This window comes from Gossypium hirsutum, chromosome D02 (assembly GCF_007990345.1).
Source record: "Gossypium hirsutum isolate 1008001.06 chromosome D02, Gossypium_hirsutum_v2.1, whole genome shotgun sequence".
Lineage (NCBI taxonomy): Eukaryota > Viridiplantae > Streptophyta > Magnoliopsida > Malvales > Malvaceae > Gossypium > Gossypium hirsutum.
The window spans coordinates 28242510-28257735 of record NC_053438.1 but is presented as its reverse complement, the minus strand read 5'-3'; positions in this window follow the sequence as shown (position 1 = coordinate 28257735).

Genomic DNA, 15226 nt, shown 5'->3' with positions numbered 1-15226 from the left:
AGCTAAATCGACATTTCGTCAACAAATATGTGAAGCTCAGAGGAATGATGAGAAATTACAGGCTAAACGGGTGCATTGTGAGTCAGGTAATGATTCAGAATTTCAGATTGGAACTGATGGTTGTTTATTATTCAGAGGCAGAGTATGTGTACCGAAGAATTCAGAACTTGTACAGAAGATTTTACACGAAGCACACAGTGGTATTATGTCCGTACATCTGGGAGGTAATAAAATGTATAATGACTTGAAAAAGATGTATTGGTGGCCGAGTATGAAACGTGATATCTCTGAGTTTGTATCAAGATGTTTAGTATGTCAGCAGGTTAAGGCTGAACATCAGGTACCTTCGGGGTTGCTTCAGCCAATCACTATACCGGAATGGAAATGGGAAAGAATCACTATGGATTTTGTATCTGGGTTACCGTTATCTCCGAGGAAGAAAGATGCCATTTGGGTAATTGTCGACCGATTGACAAAGTCTGCGCACTTTATCCCAGTATGTATGGATTATTCTTTAGATAAATTGGCTGGATTGTATATATCTGAGATTGTTAGACTACATGGAGTGCCTGTCTCCATTATATCAGACAGAGATCCCCGATTTACGTCTCGTTTCTGGAACAAATTGCAAGAAGCTTTGGGTACTCAGTTGTATTTCAGTACTGCATTTCATCCTCAGACAGATGGCCAATCTGAGCGTGTAATTCAGGTATTGGAAGTTATGCTCCGATGTTGTGCATTAGAGTTTCAAGGTAATTGGGAAATGTATCTACCTTTGATTGAATTTGCTTATAATAACAGTTATCAGTCCAGTATTAAAATGGCTCCGTATGAAGCTTTGTATGGTAGAAAATGTAGAACACCATTATATTGGACAGAGCTCAGTGAAAAGAAGATACACGGGGTTGATTTGATTCGGGAAACAGAAGAAAAAGTAAGACTGATTCGGGATAGTTTAAAAGCAGCTTCCGATCGTCAAAAGTCATACGCCGATCTTAAACGAAGGGAGATTGAATTTCAGGTGGGTGATAAAGTATTCTTAAAAGTGTCTCCTTGGAAGAAAGTTCTCCGGTTCGGTCGAAAGGGTAAATTGAGTCCAAGATTTATCGGACCATATGAGATTATAGAAAGAATTGGACCAGTTGCTTACCGATTGGCTTTACCACCGGAACTCGACAAAATTCATAATGTATTTCATGTATCTATGCTACGACGGTATCGATCAGATCCTTCACATGTTATTACTCCAACAGAAGTAGAAATTCAGCCGGATATGACTTATAATGAAGAACCGGTTAAAGTATTAGCACGAGAAACAAAGGAGCTTAGAAACAAAAAGGTAAATCTGGTGAAAGTGCTATGGCAAAAGCACGGGATTGAGGAAGCAACATGGGAACCGGAAGAGACAATGAGGAAGCAATACCCGAATCTCTTTACTGGTAAGATTTTCGAGGACGAAAATCCTAAAAAGGGGGGAGAGTTGTAATGGCCCAAATTTGAGGTTATCGGAACAGTGGTTTTGGAACCACAAATCCGATGAGAACAATTTTATTTTTCTTATATTTTTATGGTCTACAATTTCACAAAATGATTTTTTGAAAATTTCGTTCGAAAATTTTGACATTTGGGCACTCAATTTAGTCAAAAGGACTAAATTGTAAAAAGTGCAAAAGTTGAGTTCTACATGTTAGAGGTGTCCAATTGTTATGAAACTTTAAATTGGAGGTCCTTATATGGTAATTATACCATTGGTAACTTGGTAGACAAAAATGGACATGAGATAAGTGAAATAGAAAATTTTTAAGTTAGGGGCAATTTGGTAATCTAGTAATTAAAATGAATTAAAAGGGAAAAAGATGGCAAAAATCATCATCTTCTTCATATGAACGAAATCAGCAAGGGGGGAAGCCATAGTTAGGGTTTTCAAGCTTCCAAGCTCCATAGTAAGTGATCCCAAGCCCCGTTTTTAATGTTCTTTACGTTTTTGAGATCCCGGTAGCTTAATTTAGCTTATTCTAGCAATAATTTAACCTAGGGTTTATATTTGGAAAAATACCCATAGGTGAAAAGTGTTTATTTTGATGTTTTATGATAGAATATGAAGCTAGAAATTATGTTAAACAACTTTTGCTAAGCGATTTTAAGTGAAAACGAGTAAAACGACAAAATCGGTAAAAATACCTAATGTTCATAAGTACATGTTAGAGTGGGAATTTGATGTTGCCATAGAAGGGAAAAATGTTCAGAATGTTATAAAACATAAGAATAAGAGATGAAGTTTAATTTCCGAGCCTTGGGGAAAAAATGTAATTATTAAAAGTTTAGGGGCAAAATTGTAATTTTGAAAAAAGTTAGAGTCGAGGGCTGTTTTGATGAATGTGATTATTAAATAAGTTAAATTTACTATTTTAGATCAAGAAGTACGAAACTCGAGGTTAGACAATGGGAAGAATAAAGTTGAAGACTAAGTTGGTGAATTTGGCTATAATTGGTACCGAGGTAAGTTTACGGTAAATAAATGCAATATTTCAATATTTATTATTAATGCTGTTAATTTCCAGCAATTATGAATTTATTTTATGAATTTATTTGATGATGATCCAAGCATGAAATGATAGAGAATTAAAATTTAACAGTCCCGTTGATACATAAGGATGGTACTGGATACGAATGTCATGACATTTGGGTAAAGAGATCCCATGTAAGACCATGTCTGGGACATGGCATTGGCATCCTTAAGATCATGAGAGGTCCCCTGTAAGACCATGTCTGGGACATGGCATGGGCACCGAGACGAGAGGTCCCATGTAAGACCATGTCTGGGACATGGCGTTGGCACCGAGATGAGAGGTCCCCTATAAGACCATGTCTGGGACATGGCATGGGCACCATCACGAGAACATCCCATGTAAGACCATGTCTGGGACATGGCTTTGGCATGTTATTATCAGAAGAGACCCGAGTATCCTTATTATTCCAATGTAGCTCAACGGGCTTGTAAACGAATCATGTTCATGAAAGTTCAGTTTAAAGCATAAATGGCAAGCTCAGGTAAGTTGTAAGACTTAAGAACTTATTATACTATCAATTGATGTTCAACGATGCAGCAAGGATTGAGTAAGTTATGCACACAAGTATTCTAAGTAAACAAGTAAGAGAACTAGTATGAGATTAACTAAAGAGTAAACTAGAGATATAGACATTGAGTTTAATTATTTAAGTTAAATATTGTTATTTATTTGCTAGTAAACTTACTAAGCTTTATGCTTACTTCTTTTATTTCTCTTTCTCTTATAGTATTGCAAAGCTACTTCAAGGATCCTAAAGAAGTCGGAGATCGTCCACACTATCAACTACAACTGCTCGGTATTTTATATCGAAACACGTTTGAGTTATGGCATGTATAGGGATTTAGTTATTTTGTATGTTTGTAATGATGATTTTGCTAATGAGTGATGTGTAAGTATTTGATGATGTATGGTTATTAAAATGATTAAGGATGAAGGTGTTTGTTGTTATGAAAGATTAGGTGATAAATTATGCATGGAAATCATGAAAGGATAAAATTTTGCAAAGAAACAGAATTCAGGCAGCACAGTGACGTGAATTTGAAAAATCACCCAAGATAGTATAAAATGAATTAGAGGGTGAATGATATATTGAATTAAATCTTGTTGAGTCTATTTTCATGGAAAAATAACAGCGTAGAAAAAGGAAATTTATATTTTAAGATATGTGAATTTTAGTAAGATAGGGTCAGAACTGTTTTTGGAGTCCCCTGTTCTGAGTTTAGAAAATAATTAAAAATTGTAACAAAATGGTTATGAGTTGAAATTTACATGCTTAGATTTCTTAATGAGTCTATTTTCTGTAGAAACAAGTAAGAACTTCATATGAAAATCCTACAGTGAGAAAACTTATTTTTAGTGACTAGAGGTCAGGGCAGTCAGGTGGTGAAACAGGGGAGACTTTAACTAATAAACTGTACTAATTTGCTGAACCAAAAATTCTAAAAATTTTATGGTGAGTAGATATATGAGTCTAGTTTCAGGGAAAATTTACGGAATTAAATTTCGAGTTCTGTAGCTCAAGTTATAATTAATTTAGTAACTGCTGCGCGATTGGACAGATTTGCTGCGAATAATGAAATAAATTTTCAAACCTAGTTTTTATGCTCCGAATTGGTAAGATAAGCTAAGTAATGCCTCGTGCTCGACTCCGGAAACGGTCTCGGGTAAGGGGTGTTACATAGTCCATTCCATGTTCCTTGATATCTTAAGCAGACTACGGTATACAAATAAGTATGACATCTCATATTAACTTATTTGAGCATGGCCATGCATTTCTAGTCTCACTCAATCAAGTGGCCTAAGATATTACTCCCATTATTTAGGAGGGGCTTATCCTATCTCGATAAACCATATCCCTCTACATAGATCGTGGTATATCCAACATCAGCCTTTATAGAACAACTAGTTACGGTGTACGTTTGACTGTATCAAAATATACAACTCACGATGTTGGGATTATGATGATCTCAAGTCTGAGAATCATATACATATTAATCACTATGAGTAATGCTGTGACAATTACATCATAATCCAAGAAACATACTCATAATGGGTCAGTCCAATATGTTGTTCCCTAACACACATATTCATGCATCGATTCTGACATTCCATATCAATGACAACTCTTTATCACCAACCAACTACATGTTAGTCTTAATGCATTATCATTGTCCTATCCAAAAATAATACTTGACTAAGGAACTTTTAAGAATAATCATATTATTCTTAGGAAATTATTATAAAATAGTTTATTTATACACAAAGAAAAGAAACTGAAATAATAATGGTAACGCCTTATATTAATAAACATGATAAATCAAGTATGTTATTACAACCATCTCATGATTGATCTTTGGGCATACTCTAATAGAAATATGAATGGTTCGATTGGACATGATATTATAATTGGAATTAGAAACTTAAAAATGTAATGAAATAGATTGACAATATATATGGTAATTAAATGTGTTATGTGAAATTGGTATGAGTTAGCGACATGATAAAAGATATTGAAACGAAATAGTAAAATGCTATGGAATCAATTGTGCATATATAATGTGGATCATGATAAAGGAAATACATGAACTTCTGCATGAATAAATTGGAAATGAGCTTGGGAGAGGTTGAAATGAGTACAAATAAGTCAACTGACTTCAGAAAGAGACTTGAATGATTCTTAAATGGTTTATTGTTGTGGAATGAATAAGGAATTGTGATATGAGCAACTCAGCCTAATTCAAAGGCCATAATAGAGATGAACTTAGTTTCCATCAAGGCCCAATAACAAGATCCAAATCCAAACAGCTAAAGTCAAAACTCAATTTATTCGTTTAAGACTTTATCACAAAAAAAATCGAGAAGAAGAGTTGAAGTTTCAAGACGATGGATTTTGGAGAAATGATAAATTAGAGGGACTAATTTTGTTCGTGGGCCTAAACTCTCAATCTATGATGACAAGTCCATGTGAAAAACGCTAACAAGCTTAGGCACTTCACTTCAAGGACCCCAATTGATCCCACAAGCCTAGACGCTTCATATCGGGTTCGGGTTTTAGGCTTAATTTTTATTATATATGAGCTCAATATTATATTTATCATCTCTTATCATTTTATTATTATTTTATTCCAAATTTTTTTATAATTATTAAGTATTTTAAGTTATTTAGGAGTTTTATGTTAACAAGAAAGTTTAGTTTAAAAATACTTCTTGTTTAGATTAAATTAGAGTTCTATTATACTTAATAGTTTTATTTAGATTTATTTAGGTAGCCTATATATAGGCCTTTTCATTGTACACAATTCATTCAATTCATTATTATTCAACTTCTCTTTTGAGTTTATAAATTCTCTTTGAGTTTTCTTTTTTAAGAATTTCTCTTGAGCTTCTTTTTTAAGAATTTCTCTTAAGCTTCTTTTAGAAAAGTTTTAACAATCTTTTCAGATTGTGGGGATCATCTTCAAACTTTTTCTTGCCAAGTTTTCTTTCTTAGGAGGGAAATTAGAGCCGCTTGAAGGAGGTTGTGGATTCTTCATGTTTCTAAGGCTTCTTAGGACTTCTACATACCACGTTCTATCTTTCCATCTATCTTCTTTATTTTTTCCTTATTGTTCTAATCGTAGATTTATTATTCTATTTTAATTATCTTAGTTATTTATTTTTGTTTTATCTAACTTGGATTTAATCACGCTACAGGTTGTGTCAAAAATCCAAATTTCTTTCCGAACATCTAGAGCCCTAAGTCAAGTCTGTGACTTTGACAAACTTTACGATCTGCTTCTGCATTCATCCGTCTCATTCTTTATCATTTGGTATCATGTTTGGACGTTTTAGGTGTTCTTTTTCTTTTTATAAACTAATTTCTAGCAAATAGCCTCAAAATAATTTTTTTTACCCCGATAGTTTTCAGAAAGAAATATTTTTCAGTGGGTAAACATTTTTCAAACGATCTAAAATTTTACATACTATTTCTTGGCACTATTTTAGAGTATAAAAAATATTTCTATAACACCCTGAACCCGAGACCGACACCGGAGTCGAACACGAGGTGTTAACAGACTTTAAACCCCTTATAAAAATATTTCCCAGACGCTTCCCAATCTGTGTACTAGTCGCTTTAAAAATCATATCTTGAGTTTCACAACTCGAAAATCAGTTTCGTGATTTTTCCCTGAAACGAGACTCATATGCCCGTCTACATATTTTTTTCTAGAATTTTTGGTCAGGCCAATTAGTACAGTTTATTAGTCAAAGTCCCCCATGTTACAGGGATCGACTACACTGACCTTTGCGCATTACGACTTGGATATCTCCCTGCACAGAGCTTCAGTACTGATGCCGTTTGTTTCTATGGAAACTAGACTCAGAGAGGAATCTATAAATATATGGTATGACTCCTAATTATCTCTGGTTAATTTATAATGAATTTCCAAAGTCGGAACAGGGAATCCAGAAACCGTTCTGGCCCTGTCTCACGAGAACCTGAATATCTCTTAACATACTGTCCATATGATCGTTTCGTTACTTTCCTATGAAAATAAATTCATCAGGGTTCGTTTACATAATTTATTCACTATTTAATTCAATTCCTACTATTTTTAGTGATTTTCCAAATCTACATCACTGCTGCTGTCAGCATCTGCCTTTAAGGTAGACTTTACCTATTTCATAGTTTCCATGATTCAACTAGCCCTTTTAGCATGAGTAGCACAAATGATGATGGTGATTAACCATTCCCATGGCCAATCCTTGTCAAGCATATTCACACTAAATGATTATAACATTATACTCAAACATATATAAGCCATTTTCGCATGGCTAACCAAAATTATACAAGTCCAAAGGGTCCATGACCCACAACAAACAGGTAGTCCTATACATGCCATATCCAGAGTTCAACTAAAAGAGTACCAAAAGAGCTTTGATAGTGTGGATGACTTCGACTTCGATGATCCCGAATCCGATAGCTAACGAACAATATCTATAAAACAGAGAGCCAAAGCAACGGGGTAAGCATTTTAAAGCTTAGTAAGTTTCAAGTAATGAAATCGGCTTTGACTAAAGTATTGCATTCACATAGCTAAATAAATCACTTTATTAATTCACATTCTCATAAGCATACTTACTTCACACTTCATCAACATATACACACACAAGGTATCAACCTATCTAAAAGCCGAAAATTCGTTAGTCGATTGAACGAATATTATTTAAAACGAATCGACTTTTTTTTTTTTCGAAGCACATGCAAACATACCTTATCGTTTGGGTTTATCGAGCGTATTAATTGAATTTATTGCAGCACAAAACGCTCACATTCAAACCCAAGTTTCTTCAGAATTTAGCCGGATATAACCACAAGCTCAATTGCCTTCGGGTCTTAACCCGGGTATAGCAACTCGCACGAATGCCTTCGGGTCTTAGCCCGGATATATCAACTTGCACAATTGCCTTCGGGTCTTAGCCCGGATATATCAATTCGCACAAACGCCATCGGGTCTTAGCCCGGATATATCAGTTCGCACAAACGCCTTCGGGTCTTATCCCGGATATATCAATTCGCACAAATGCCTTCGGGTCTTATCCCGGATATATCAATTCGCACAAATGCCTTCGGGTCTTAGCCCGGATATATCAATTCGCACAAATGCCTTCGGGTCTTAGCCCGGATATATCAATTCGCACAAATGCCTTCGGGTCTTATCCCGGATATATCAATTCGCACAAATGCCTTCGGGTCTTATCCCGGATATATCAATTCGCACAAATGCCTTCGGGTCTTAGCCCGGATATATCAATTCGCACAAATGCCTTCGGGTCTTAGCCCGGATATATCAATTCGCACAAATGCCTTCGGGTCTTAGCCCGGATATATCAATTCGCGCAAATGCCTTCGGGTCTTATCCCGGATATATCAATTCGCACAAATGCCTTCGGGTCTTAGCCCGGATATATCAATTCGCACAAATGCCTTCGGGTCTTAGCCCGGATATATCAATTCGCACAAATGCCTTCGGGTCTTAGCCCGGATATATCAATTCGCACAAATGCCTTCGGGTCTTAGCCCGGATATCATTCAAATGCTCATGCACACATATATCAACAATCATGACACATCCATATTTCACTTTCGTTACTAAGGCTCAAACACAAAGCATTTATTAAACCTTTCCAATTTCGGCTCAATAGCCACACACAAAGAGCATGATTTCGATTGGCTTTATAACATAGTCTCTATGCACATTCGACTATCCGTCATAGTATGACTAATCATTTCAATATAATTCAAGTAGGGTCATTACTCGAAGACTTACCTCAGATGTTGTCGAACGACTTCAATGGCTATTCAATTACTTTTTCCTTCCCTTTATCGGATCTAGTTCCCCTTTGCTCTTGAGCTTAAGTTCAACAAAACTTAAAATAGTCATTAATCGACTATTCAAGTATTACTTTCAGAATAATATATATATTGATCCGACTTTCACACACATAGATTATAGTAAGCTTTATAATAATCAATAAATAATTCATTGGCAAATTTTCATTAATGTTTACAACAAAATCACATATTCACTACGAGCTGTTTTCCTGAGCAGTAGTTACTAAATTATTTATAACTGGAGCTACTAAACTCCAAATCACTTTCCGTTAATTTTCCCTGAATATAGACTCGTATATCTTCCATCCATAAAATTTTCAGAATTTTAGGCTTGGCCAATCAATACCAGGTTTTTCTTAAAGTTTCCCCTGTTTCACTGTTTGACTATTCTGACCACTCTTCACTACGAATCAAATTTCTCATTTTACAGAATTCAAAATGTGTTGTATTTGATCTCATTTGAAACTAGACTCATTAAGGAGTCTAAGCATATAAATTTTATCTTATAATCATTTTTGTACAATTTATAATGATTTTCTAAAAACAGAACAGGGAATCTAGTAGTCATTTTGACTCAGCCCCACAATACTTCAAATATCTCAAGATCGGTAACTCTTTTGTTTTTATAGTTTCTTTTGTAAGAAAATAGACTCTTCAAGCTTTAATGACATAATTCACTCAGCTTCTAATTCAACTCCTACAAATTATGGCGATTTTCCAAAATCACCTTATTGCTGCTGTCCCCAAACAGATTATTACCAAATCAAATACTAACATTAGCATTTCACCTTAATAGCTAGCTTACCAAGCCTTAATTTAACATATAATTCACACATATCACATTCAGCTATATATACATTTATCATATTTCCATTTCAGCATATATAACTAACATTTATTCCGAAATTTTAATATCTAATTGCTTATAAACTTTCTTCGGATGTCGTCAACTAATTGATCGGCTACTCAACTACTTTCGATTTTCCCCGATCTAAATCCAATTTCTTGGTTTCTTGATCTTAACATATTCAAATAAATCTCATTTTAACATATTTTCATTCAATTTAGTCTAATAACGCATAAATGGGTAAATTACTTTTTTACCCCTAATATTTCGCACTTTCACAATTTAGTCTTTATTCCACAAAACACAAAATACACAAAATTTGGTCACACTCCTTAAGGGCCGAATCTTCCTAGTACCCATATAAGTCCATACATTTCATTTATTTCACCTTTGAGTCCTTCAAAAATTTATTTTTGTAATTTAGCCCTAACTACTCAAAATCACCAAAAACTTCAACACAAAACATATTAATCTTTAACATATCTTTCATTTTTCATCAACAACTATCAAAAAGCTCAAGCACTCATCAATGACAAAACACAAAATCATCATCAATTCACAAAATTGAACCATGGGTTTTAAAGAACACAAAGCAATGATATCAAAAATGTGAAAATTATCAAAAACCAAACAAAAGACTAACCTTAATCTAACTCCCAATGGCCGAACCTTAGCCAAGCTTTTCTCTTTTTCTTCTTTCTCCAGTTTCGACAATGGAGAAGATGATATGATAGTGGCTTCCTTTCTCTTTTTTTTTTTATTCTTTCTTTAATTCATTATGTCTCCAATAACCCAATTTCCTATTATAATATCTAATTCAACAAATAAATTGCCCATCATCAATCCATCTTGGCCGGCCACTATAAGGGAATTGGGCAAATTTGACATGCAAGTCCACCTTTGTGTTGACATGCACTAATAAGCCCTTTAAAATTAGCCTATCATATTTCACCATGTCTCATGTTGATCCCTATTTAATAATTCCTCATACAATTGGCAAAATTAGGGAATGAAATTTCCACATATGCATGTACACACATAATAAGCATAGAATATAACAATTAATTATTTTCATAACTCGGTTTTGTGGTCCCGGAACCACTTCCCGACTAGGGTCAATTTAGGGCTGTCACAACTTCCCACAAAAAAGTGATTGAAAATTATAGAAAACAATACGAAAAAATTAAAAAAATTCAGTGGGTTAATTTTGTGCCGAAACTTTCCAGATCAGATTTAAATTATTTTAGGAGGCTTTGGTTTAAATTTCTTGATTTTTGGAAATCATGAACACCTCGAACAAAGTTTGTCAAGTTGTTTCGCAATTTTTCGTGTTTTCGAGTTTCAGTAATTTTCATTGACTCTTAGCCTTAGGTTTTCATTTTTTTTATTTTTATTATTCTTTTACACATTCTAACACTTTATTATTTCTTGTGTTAGTAGGTTAAAGCGTATTGCACATTCCTTCCTCCGTGCAATAGAATTATTTGATGTTTAGCCGATTTTGGACTCATAGTGCTATTAGGTTTGCTTTGTTAGTTTGATTCTAATACATTCTGATTGATTGATATAGAAAATTTTTAAAAGACTTACAAGATTAATTATTACCTCATTGAGATTTTTTTAGTGTATAAAGGTGAGGTTTGCTTTATTTTTTTCTTTTGAAGTGTTGTGATTTTCCACGCTTCCACTATGACTCATGAAACTCGTACCCGTAAAAACCATGATAAGATACCATCTGATGGCAAAGAACAAGATGTTAAATTGGAGAATATTGTGCGGATGGTAAAATTTCAACATTAACAATTGAATGAGGTAGTGATACATTTGAGGCCAATTTTACTAAATGTCGAACGAAACTACAAGAGAACATTAAACAAATTCCCAATCAAATTCAAGTGCTAACTCAAGCTGTTACTCATTTGGAGACTTCTTCGAGTCAACGGTCGCGTGCTCATGATAGTGATTATGATAGGGACAATTAAGAACTTCGTATTTGTTCTCATATTGGTAGACACGAATATCGTCACATTGATGAAACTTTGGGTATTCCTAATCGAGGTCAGCCTTCTACCGCTAAATCGAAGTTCAACATTCCACCATTCCGAGGAAAGTATGATCCAGATGCATATTGTGATTGGGAGGATAAAAAGGAGATCATGTTCCGTTGTTATAGATGTTTGGAGGAAAAGAAAGTTCCATTGGCTATATTGGCATTTTCGGATTATGCATTGAGTTGGTGGACTTAACTTGTGTTGAACCGCCAAAAGAGTCGTGAACGATATGTTGATTCGTGGGAACAGTTGACACAAGTCATGCAAATTTTTTTATCCCACCTCACTATTATAGGGATATTAAACAGAGAATTCAACGCCTTGTTCAAGGTAATCAATCTGTTAATGAGTACTTTAAGAAGATGGCGATGCTTATGCACAGAGCAAATGTCCAAGAAGATGAAGAGACTACCATGGTGCGGTTTGTAGATGGCTTGAATGTTTCGATAGCCGATGTGCTTAACCTTCAAACCTACACTGATCTTGAGGACACGGTATGCAAGGCGATTGAGATTAAGCGGCAGTTTCAACAACGTTAATCTCGTCCATTTAGTGCTTCACAATATTATAGAGGTACGAGTTCTAATTCTACTTTCAAGAATTCAAAACCTCCTTATGCTACTAATAAGTTGCTGCCAAAACATGATGAGAATAAACCTTTTGAGTGTAAAAGTTGGGCTCCTACAAAACCTTCATCTTCATCTTTTAAGCAACCTACTTCTACTACTTCTTCACCAAAATAACAAAGAGCTCGTGAAATTGAATGTTTTAAGTGCAAAGGGCATGGGCACTATAGCCGTGATTGTGCCAACACGAGACTTTTGTTGATCACAGAAGGTGGTGATTATACCTCTGATTCCAATAAAACATACCCAGATATGCCCGAATTAATTGATGATGTTGATAATGGAGGTAAGTTTTATGGTGAAGAAGAGTTGGTGGAAACACTAACTCATCCCCGTTGTCTAGTTGTGAGGCGCACCCTCAACATCCAATTGAAGGATAATCATGATCTTTAAAGGAGTAATATATTAAATTCGAGGTGTTCAGTTAAAGGTAAAATTTTTTGATTTATCATTGATATTGGAAGCTATGATAATGTTGTGAGAAACTACCTTATAGATTCTCTTACTTTTTCATGTAGCAAACACCCTACACCATACCATCTTCAATGGCTTAACGAAGGTTCGGAGGTTCGTGTTGTAAAATAGTACTTGATCACTTTTAAACTTGGGACTTACACGGATCATGTTTGGTGTGATGTCATTCCCATGCATGCCACCCACTTGTTACTTGGTAGATTATGGCAGTACGATCATGATGTTATTCATCATGGTAAATTAAATCGATATTCCTTTATTTTTCATAGGAAAAAGTACATTTTCACCCCTTTGAATCCAAAAGATATTCACAATGATCAAATCAACATGATGAAGTTTTGTAAGTAGGTTATGGGAAGTAAGACACAAAATTCAAAAAAAGTTCAAAGAAAAGAGGTCTCTAGTGAAAATAGCCAAATTAATGATGACCCAATGGTGAATGCATCCTCTTTTGAGAAAAAAAGAGTGGTTTCTAATTTTTTATGTGAGTGGAAAAGATGTACAACGAGCTTTACTCACTAAACAACTTTGCATCTTTTTCTGATTTAGGCAAAATTGTTTATCTTTAACTAACCTTCACAACTCTTTGCCTAGTGTTTTTGTGTCTCTTTTATAGGAAGATGAAGATATTTTTGAAGAAGCACCTAAAGGATTGCCACCTTTGAGGGGTACTAAGCATCAAATTGACTTAGTGCCTGGGTCAACAATTCCAAATCGACCAGCTTATCAAAGCATTCCCAAGGAGACAAAAGCGTTACAAAAGCAAGTAGATGAACTTTTTACGAAGGGTCACATTCGTGAAAGTTTAAGTCCTTGTGCGGTGCCGGTAATTTTGGTGCCAAAAAAAGATAGTACGTATAGAATGTGCTTCGATTGTCGACCAATTAACCAAATTACTATTAAGTATGACATCCTATTCCAAGGCTTGATGATATGTTTGATAAACTTTATAGTGTTTGTATCTTTACAAAGATTGATTTAAAAAGTGGCTACCATCAAATTAGAATAAAAGAGGGGGATGAATGGAAAACAACTTTTAAAACTAATTTTGGTTTATATGAATGGCTAGTTATGCCTTTCGGTTTGACTAATGCGCCTAGTACTTTCATGCACTTGATGAACCATGTTTCGAGACCTTATTTGGGTTAATTTGTGGTAGTATATTTTATGATATTCTAATTTAGTAAACTTCTTTAGATGATCATGTTTTTCATGATAAATATGTTTTAGATATTCTACGAACTGAAAAGTTATTTGCCAACCTTGATAAATGCACTTTTTATTGCGATAAAGAAATCTTTTTAGGTTTTATAGTCAGTGTTCAAGGTATTTATGTCGATAAGGACAAAGTAAAGGCAATTAGGGAGTGACCTATTCCTAAATCAATTACCGAGGTGAGATCTTTCCATGTTTTAACAAGTTTTTATAGATGTTTTGTGAAGGATTTCTCCACTATTGCCACTCCATTAACTAATGTTGTTAAAAATTCTGTGGGTTTTAACTGGGGAGAAGCTCAGGAAAAGGCTTTCAAACTTTAAAGGATAAGTTATGTTCTGCTTCGGTTCTTAAATTGCTTGATTTTTATAATACTTTTGAATTTGAACGTGATGCTTCAGGTATTGGAATTGGTGCCGTGTTGATGCAAGAAAAAAGACCAATCACATATTTCAGTGAAAAACTGACTAGGGTGTAATTAAACTACTCAACTTACGATAAGGAGTTGCTGGCATTAGTTCAAGTTCTACAAGTTTGGCAACATTACTTGCTGTCAAATGTGTTCGTTATCCATACAGATCATGAATCCCTAAAATGGTTAAAGGGACAAGGTAAGTTGAGCAAGAGACACGCTCGATGGGTAGAATACATAAAGACATTTCCATATACAATTAAGTATAAAATAGGTAGAGAAAATGTAGTTGCTGATGCATTATCTTGTAGATATTCTTTGACAGCTACATTAAATGCTAAATTCTTAGGGTTTGAACATATAAAAGATTTATACTTAAATGATATTGATTTTGAATTTTTTTTCCAATTGTGGGAATGGTGCCTTTAACAAGTTCTATCTTGTAAATGGCTTTCTTTTTCGCCTAAACAGGTTATGTGTTCCACAATATTCCATGAGAGAGTTATTAATTCGTGAGGCATATAGTGGAGGCTTAATGGGACACTTCAGTGTCGCCAAGACACTAGATATTTTACATGAACATTTTTATTGGCCGCACATAAAAAAAAGGACGTTGAAAAGGTATGTTCTAATTGTATTACTTGTAAACAAGCAA